This window comes from Mus pahari, chromosome 1 (genome assembly GCF_900095145.1).
Source record: "Mus pahari chromosome 1, PAHARI_EIJ_v1.1, whole genome shotgun sequence".
NCBI classification, from domain to species: Eukaryota; Metazoa; Chordata; class Mammalia; order Rodentia; family Muridae; genus Mus; species Mus pahari.
In genome coordinates, this window is record NC_034590.1 from 161,458,894 (window position 1) to 161,468,095 (window position 9,202).

Consider the following 9,202-nt stretch of genomic DNA (forward strand, 5'->3'; position numbering starts at 1 on the left):
AACTCACTCTGTAGACCAGGCTGGCCTCGAACTCAGAAATCTGCCTGCCTCTGCCTCCCAAGTGCTGGGATTAAAGGCATGCGCCACCACGCCCGGCTTCCTGCTGAAGTTTTAAACGAGACCACAACCTAGCATGAAGATTGGTAACCTCTGATCTGCCTGCCTTTCATGTTGCTAGCAGTACTTTGAGATGTTTCATGTAAAGTGGCTTTTATTGTGTGAAGGTAGGATGTCCCCCATAGGGCCATTTGTTCTCCACTAGCAGCCCTGCTTTGGGCGTTGGTGGAACTTTTTCATAGCAGGGTCAACTGGCAAACTCTCTCTCAGGGTGAGCCTGAAAGATGATGTAGCCCTTTGGTTCTTGATAAAGCAAAATGTGAAACAGCTGGAATGTATCTCTCAAACTGTGAGCTAAAGCAATGTTCTTCTATCTTAAGTTGTTCATGTTACATACTGTGCTACAGAAACAAAGAAGTAACAGATACAGCACCCAACATCGGGGAAAACGGGCCGAGAAATGCTATCTGTAAGTAGCAGTTTCCTGGATTTTTATTTCATATGTATGTATGTGCAGTACTGGCACGCAGGTGGCTGTGGAGGTCAGAAGAGGGTTTTGAATCTCCTGGAACTGGAGTCACTGTTGGTTACGAGCCACCTGATGTGGGTGCTGGGATCCAAGCCAGAGCCATTCTTAAGAGCAGCAAGTGCTCTTAACCACTGAGCTATCCCTCTAGCCATTCCCAAAACTTCTTCGATCATCTTCTCAGCAGATGAATCGTTTCTTCATTGTGTGCCGTGAGAGAGGCACAGAGGTGAAAGGCGTGGTCTCAGTAAAACTGCATTAATAATCCCTTGAATATTCATAAATAGATAATTTAGATGACAACACAGGGAACATATAATTGTGGATTAGAAAAAAGCATCCCTTGCCCCTGTACAGTCCACAAATTGTGGGACACTCAGTGGGACCTCTATGGTTGCTATGGTTGATAGTACTCTGGAGCTAGCATGCCTTTTCCAAGAAATGATGATGAATTTATAAATTATGCATGATAAGCTGCTAAAATTAAAAAAAAAACTAATGGCAATGTAAATACCTAGTATAAAGACTGTCATAAAATTCATGTGAGCATGGCTTCTCTCTCAAAATATTGCACTCACACTTTTGATGTCGTCAGAGAATGTGATGTCAATAGGATTGGAGGCAATGGGTCAGGTGTGGAGAGGCGTGCATTGGCACGCAGAGTCAGGGAAGAGCTCATTTAGCATACAACACAAATTTATGCCATTTGAACCATTAATCCCTGGGATGCTCTATAGACTGTGGTGGAGCACAGACAACATACATGTAATAAGACTATTCAGAGAAAGCATAGATTATTATGTGCATTTTCAAGTTAGCAGCAATTATATCCAGCTTCCCCCCGTCCCTAGATCAGGGGTTAGACAGCAAATCTTACGACTGGCATAGACAATACGTAAAAGGATTATGTAATTAAAAGAATTAGTAAACTGAGATTGCTATAGACAACATGTAAAAAAAATAGACAGATATAGTCCCATGTTAAAATCTGTTCACTATATTACTGATAATGAACTGGACTTGGCCTACAGCACTTTTCTATATGCATTCCTCTGTGGTGTAGCCCCAGATTAGCTATGTAAAAATAGGACTGAGAAGCAAATGAGATGTTTAACTGCAGTCAGGACATAATGTATGAGAGAAGAATAAAGCTTAAAAAAAGAATTCCATACACTATGGATTAGAACTAAATTAATCATTAATAATTAATTCACCTTGTAGTGTATGTACAGGATTAAATGAATTAATTTACAAAGATTAAATTGGTAAATTCTGGTGAACTATTACCAACAATTTTATTTAAGAATATGACAACCTGTACAGAATCCAACCAGCCTTGGAATATGTTGAAAGTCTCTAATCCACCCAGCAATGTGCTCAACAAGCTTTCGGCCTCCTTTCTGCCTCTCTGAACTCTTTCTCCCAAGCCAGCTCATTTGGCTCCAGCCACATCTCTACTGCTAATCCCTTAGAGAGTATCCATTTGTTCCTTCATGTTCCACCTGCTGCCTAGAGCTTATCCACCCTTTACTGCAAAGCTTATTATCTCTTGCTCTCTCTCTCTCTAAAACAATTTCTTGACTAGAATGGGAAAACAGAAAAAAAATCACATTTACAGAATGATTTCTGTATTCTTGGTAAGGTACAGACTCTGCAAGGCTTCCTTCATTAACTGTCAACATGTCCTTAGTAAGGAATGTACTGCTATCATTTCCAAAATGTAGACAGAGATGTAGGGATTTAACTAGTTAACTAATATTCTCAATCTCACACAACCAGGGTCCTGGGTAATTGATCACATAAGCATATGCTTTCTGTTCTACTGTATTTCAGTGTCTCTTAAAAGGAGTGACATTGATCTTCTGACCTCTTAAGTCTTAAGGGTTTACATATCAGGAAGCCCTTGTGTGATATTCTTCTTATCTGTGACTTTGTAATGTAAACTCCTCCATGGTCCCCCTGTGTCCCAGATAGGTGCAAGGCTAGGCACCAGGGGGTGCACTCTGGCATGACTGTATCAGCTTAAAGGCTGAAATGCCTACAGAGTTTATCACCAGTGGCTCAAACAACCTATCCACCAAAAAAGATGTGCTGATTCTATTCTCATGGTGGTTGCCTCTCTTAATAATCATAAAGCCAAGGGCTTAACATCTGGACTATCGGGGTATCTCCAAGCCCCTGAGGATTTTGAATGCCAGTCCATTTTATGTGTTTAGAACAATAGGCTGGCTTCAGAGAGAGATGGGAAGGATGGAGATGGGAGGGAAGACATGTGAGAAAGATGAGGGGTGTGTGTGTGTGTGTGTGTGTGTGTGTGTGTGTGTGTGAGAGAGAGAGAGAGAGAGAGAGAGAGAGAGAGAGAGAGAGAGACTTGAGTGCAGGCATTGGAAAATGGTACCATTCTCTTATCAGCAAAGATAGGAAGAGACTGATGGGCAAAGCCTTCTGTGATAATTACACATCCCGGTGAGTTTAACTGCATCAAAGCTGCCTGCGTGTTTCAGCAGCAAAGCTCAGTGTACGTGGGAGGTGGTCAGGCTTTTTAATCACATAGCATCCAAGCACACCTGGCCTTGGCAAGCAGCTACAGAAGCCTGGGCACTCCATCACCACTGGCATCATCAGACAGAGCCCTCCTTTTGTTTGCTGAGGTTCTAACCAATCACCACTCTAGGCTTTCCCTAATCCTGCAGCTACAGGACTCTGCTTAAATCCAAAGCACGAATCCATCCCCCTGGGAATCTGACACGGAGAAGCCTGTTGGCGATTTTTTTTTTTTTTAAAGCACTCATTAAAATCCATTCTGAAACCATTTATTTCTTGGATGAAAATGGCATCGCATTAGCCCTACCAGACCTGTCCCTGAAATTTAGAAGAAAATTGTGCAGAAATACAGAGTTAATTTACTCAAGTAAGTACACACCTGCTTTTTGCATCACAGAACATTTCTATTTTCATCTCAGCAGCTGTCCCTGGGTCTGAGTTACATAAATGAATAATGCATTTAATATGTTATTAAATGGAGCTGCTACCTCCATAATAACAAGGCAACTTATGATTATGTTGGACCTGAGGTCTGGATATTACAGGGATGCATTTGGTTGGTAAAGCATTCTTCAATCTGCCACAAAGAAAAGTGCTTTGTAATGACAAGGGAGTCTTTTCACAATTACTGCAAAGGAAACATTCTGTAAATGTGCCTTTGATATTGCCTGTGGCTCATCAGTAGACAGGGCCTTATTACTCCAGCAGCCTGGATTCAGTATTCTCTTCTGTCATATTTTGAGCGCCCCCCCTCCCAACCTTCTCCTTTTTACCCATGCTTTCTTTGATTTTGCTTTCTTTGCTGCCTGGAAATCTTAAAAAAAAAAAAAAAAAAAAAAAATGAAGCCCATATATTTTCTTTGTGAAACTAAAACTAGAAAAGAAACATTAAAAGCCACCCTATTCTGTGATTTTTCGATTTAATATTTGTCCTCTTGGACACAAAGTTTATGGCTATTCACTCTATAGTAAGATGGCGTTACTGCCTGATATTGGCAGATCTCAATGTTATCATTTTTAAAATTTAATTTTAACTGATGGAAAACTGTATACTTATGGAACAATCTTACGTTTTCATTCATCTGTGTAGATATGGTAGAAAGATAATCCAGGTAATTTCTATGTCTGGCACTTCAGCAGCATATCTACTCTTTTGTGGTAAGAATATTAAAGCTGGGGATCTTCTTTTCAATGTTTATATCCATCAAAAAATGTTACTCTCCTCTTGATTCCGGGCAGTCTTTTTACTTATTGAATCCAAATGACTGAGGAGACATACTCCTGGCTGCATAAGGTGTTAAGAAGGGGCAGCTGAGTGTTGTGCCCTAATCAAACCTTTGGAACTTCCCTGTAAGACTCAGAAGACTGTAGGCAAGGGAAGGGTTTAGAGCCAGAGGATAGGGAAGACTGCAAATGCTATCACCTCACTGTCAGAATCCACTGCACCATCCACTGCATCACTAACTCATGCTAGTGCACAGGCCTGCTCAGACTTGGCCCTGCAATACTCAGGTATGCGTGGAAGAGGGACATTGCAGGCCCTAGCCCTCACTGATGAACTAACTCCTCCTACTAGATTTGGGGACAAAGAACACCTTTGCTTTCCTAATGATGGTCCAATCAGCTCTAAAGGACAATTCCGACTCTGTGGTCAGTCAGACAGATGAGGCTAGTTAAACAAAACGGGTCACAAACAAACAAACAAACAAAAAACAACTCATGAATTAGAGAGGGGTCTGTTAGAGATGGGAAGGGGAGGGCTGGTAGGTGTAGTAGACGGAAGAGAGGGCGGAAGAAGAGAGTAAGTAAAGCATATGCATGTACAAAACTGTCAAAGAACAAAAGTAAGAAGTAAAAACTAGTTTCAAGTATATTTTATATAATGTGTGCTATCACTAACTATGGTCAGCATGCAGTACAGTGGATGACTATAACATTTTTTTCGAGAATATTTAAAATGTTGCGTCATTTGCCTGACATTTGCTTCTTAGCTACCCATCCATCTCTTGTTCTCCCAGCCTCTGGTAAATACCTTTTGCTCTCAGTTGTTATGAGATCAAGTTTTTACAAGGCCAGATGCAGAGGAGAAGATACAGTGGTTGTGTTTCTGTGCCAGGATTACTGCACTTGGCATAATGCACCCTAGTTCCATCTCTTTTTTAATGACAGGGGTTCAGTCTCTTGAGAGAATTGATAGCTTCTATGTAGCCCACATTTTGTTAATTAATTCTTCTATTGATGAGCACTTAGCTTCTTTCATCAGTTGTGAATTCAGCTTAAACATTACGAGAACAGTTTTTCCTATAGTACTCATGTATCCTCAAATTATTTGGGTAAAATTTTATAATTTGTGAGTGCCCGTTACCTGGCCCTAGGAAGTTCTAATCTAAAAACTTGAGAGATCTGTTTGCTTTCATTTTAACTTCCTCTGGTGCTGTTCACTCTGAGCAGGAGGGTCTCTCCTCCTTGTCATAATGTGACCCATCCTTTAAACTTCCATGTCATCCTTTCCTGTGAACTTCTCTTCTTTCATGGTATTTATCCCATGTAAGGGCCAATGTTATAGCTCTGGGTCCTCTTGTCTCCCAGGTGGGCTATGCTGTTACTGAATTATGATGCACTACAATGCCGCACACAATGAGAAAATTAAACAGTTCCGATTATCGCATTGTACTTTGTGCCTTTGCTTGCAAGGGATAGCCTGTTTTGTTAGGGTGTCTCTAAATGTACTGCAGCAGGAAATAGAGCCTGCATTAGAGACAGTGAAGTAAATGGAGACTGGAGCTGAATAACATGTATGACAAAGGCATGAAGTATTCCTAGACCTAAGGAGGGTAGGTATGTAGTAGGAGAATAGCAATGTATACATACTCATGTCTGTAAATGGAAGTATCGACACAATTACAGATCATTGGCATCAGAGATCTACAGCTACAGTAGCATGACTTAGTCACCCTGGCTGAAATTATTCATTTAACTCCCAAATCCAGAGGCACTGCTGGGAGGCAGTGAGGTGAGGGTCTGGACTTTCTTTTTCCATAAGTAAGTATGTACTTGGCACTCAGGAAGGCAGGCCTTCTTGGCAACTATTGTCAATAGGCATATGCAACCAAATAAAAGGCCATTGGTGCTTTAATGGGACGTAACGTGGCAAGGCTTTACCAGTAGTGGACATGTGTCCACAATGAGCAGTGATCACACAGAGCAGTCAAACCGTTTCTATTAGGAAAGAATGAATAATTTTCCCTGGCTGACTAAGCAGGCTTCTCAGATTGTTGTTCGCTTGTTTCTTCATTTTTTTCAATGCAACGACTCCCAGGGCTTTTCCCTAAAACCAAGTATTCAGGCAGGAATTGAGGGCTTGTTATGCACCATAGACATCTAGGTGGGTTGAGTTAATTTTACTTGTATTAAACAGGATAGAAGCACAACTCAATTTGAATAATAAATGCATACAGCTTCATTTTGAGGACAGATTTGATGAAATAGTACATATGGTCACACTTATCTAAATGGCTTGCTGGAAACAGTCTTGAGTGGGGCTCCCTGGATCTACCATCTGAGTCAATTTGTACAACTAAATCCCATAATGTTTTCCTTCTTCTTGAGCATAAACAGATCAAGAAACTTTACTTCTGAATTATGTCCACCCGTTAATGAAACGCCAGTGACGAAAGCATCCTTAAACAGCTACTACAGTAACTTTGCTTCGGATAACAAGGAAAGGAGAGACAGAGTTGCCCAAGGTCACACAATGAAGAACTAGCAATGCCAGAATGTCACAGCACCTGAGTGGGAATCTTTCATCGAAGCGTTATTGATGTGGATGGAAGCAAAAATGTGAAGGAGTGGATCTCTCCAATAGTCACGTGCATCTTAACTATTTCCCAACTGCTATGCCATCCCATGAAAAGACAGAACGCCTCCTCTAAGAGATGACTTCCTAGCAGGTAACAATTATTTTGTATCCACTGTGAGACGACAGGAGTCCTGGCTCGACAACAGCTACATGGGCTCCTGCAGGGATCGGTCTGTAAATAATGCAAGTGATTTCCTTTCTGTGGGCTTTCGACACATGCAGCAATTTTAAGACTAATTATTCTCCTTGATGCACACTGAGAAATCTCACAGAGTATAGATCAGACAGAACATCAGGATCCCCACAGGTCACCTGGAATAGTCAGGTGGGAGGAACTCAAATTCCTCACAGTGAGACTGGGAAAAGACATTACATGAAAACAGTAGATTACTCAGGTCTGTGTCTGTGGCTAGTAAGGAGAGGATTATATTTATAAACACCATATTTTTAAGGCATCGAGGAATATGGTAATAATATGGAAGTTATTCCTTTGCTTAAATGTATATGCGATATCTTATTGATGGATCTACTAAATATTTTTATATAGATATTTCACTTATGTTGTTTTTAAGTGAGCATCTTGAGTAAACAGTCCTATTAAATATTAAGCAACTAGCCATGAAAAACGGTGCTTGAATATTACTCAATGAGTCATTAATGGCTCCTGTAAAGAAACTCCCATGGACAGAGATTTCAACACACATTCTTTTGAACACAGCTAGAAATGTCTTCAACTAAATAAAAAGAAGAAATCTGTCCCTTAAAAAAGCTGCCTTGTTTTTGTAGAATAAACTGACCCCATATCTCCACTGTAATATGATATAACCAATGTCCTGGTTAATTTAGCAACTTAAATTTGCAGTTTGCTCTCTGATTCCAAGCATTTAAACACAACATATAAGTATAACCAAATAAGCTTGTGCATGCACAATTGGAGATATATAAAGCCATTGTTTGAGAAGACACAAAAGTTGGGGCAGACAAGGGATTCCTTAGGGCTACCTGCTTATCTTTATATAATAAAAAACAGAAATGGATATGATTTTCATTTTATTTGAGACCACGGAACTTGTTTGATAATTAGGCAAGCTAGTTGTCTGGCCTGGACAGGGTAGAGGAATAGACACAGCTTCTGGTTTATAGTGAGTGGTCTATCACGTCCTAGACATGTGACTTTATGTTAGTAGTTGGCACATCACTTCCTAATCAGATGACTTTATGAGCCTTTATTGATCACTATTTCTAGTTTATAGATGGGAAACTGGGAGGTAGATTAAATATGTCACTGACACCGACACTGCATTGGCCATCAAAGGTCATGTATGTCTCGACTAAACATTCACAATGAATAAAACATTTTCCTTTCTCTTTTAATCCCCTATTCTAGAGTGATCTGTATCTTGCAAAGTAATGACTATCTCTTTGGGTTTAGGCTAAAAATTCTCATTATAGTACCACATTTAATCACAAGTTGAATGCAAATAGGAAATTTCCATACGTAAGAAACTGAGGCACAAAAAACAAACCATTTGCTCAAACCAGACAGCAAATAGCAAGGCAACTCACGGTTGAACTAAGTGAAAGTTATTCAATGGCATTGCAATCTCAGTTCCTCTGGGGTAGAAAACTTGGTTCATTGTCTTTGCTTGGATTCTGGCTGTGATAAAGTGTAAGAGTTGTGAGGACAAAAAGAGAAGGATACAGAGCAGAGAGATGCTTACAGGCACCTCTATGCATGGATGTCAGAAATCCTGACATCAGTGAACTAAGCAAAGGTAGAGGTGCTGTTTTCAGTCATTTACTTCTTATTATAACTGCCTCTTCTAAATCCTGGCCAGCAACTGCAGAATAAACTGTGAGGCTCTTCTCCTCTGCACAGTCAAGTTGATTACAAAAAAAAATGTTAGTATGTCCTCAAAATATCATTTTTATTGGTCAGAATAATAACCTATGCTGAAATTTTCCATTCTGGTGAAGTGAGTGAACTTAGGAACACTGCTATATACCAAGACAAATATGGTGAGTCTAAAGCTAACTGTTTATATAGCAAACCATTTAGAAAGAAAGAAGAAAGGGAGAGAAAGAGAGAGGGAGAGAGAGAGAGAGAGACAGACAGAGAGAGAGAGAGAGACAGAGAGAGAGACAGAGAGAGAGACAGAGAGAGAGACAGAGAGAGAGACAGAGAGAGAGACAGAGAGAGAGAGAGAGAGAGAGAG

General features: G+C 40.3%; 1 protein-coding gene across 5 annotated transcripts in view; it reads right to left on the bottom strand.

Annotated features, from left to right (window-relative positions):
• Sorcs1 (sortilin related VPS10 domain containing receptor 1) overlaps window positions 1-9,202 on the bottom strand; it is a 501,662-nt gene that overhangs the window by 65,982 nt on the left and 426,478 nt on the right. The gene's annotated exons all lie outside the window — the stretch shown is intronic.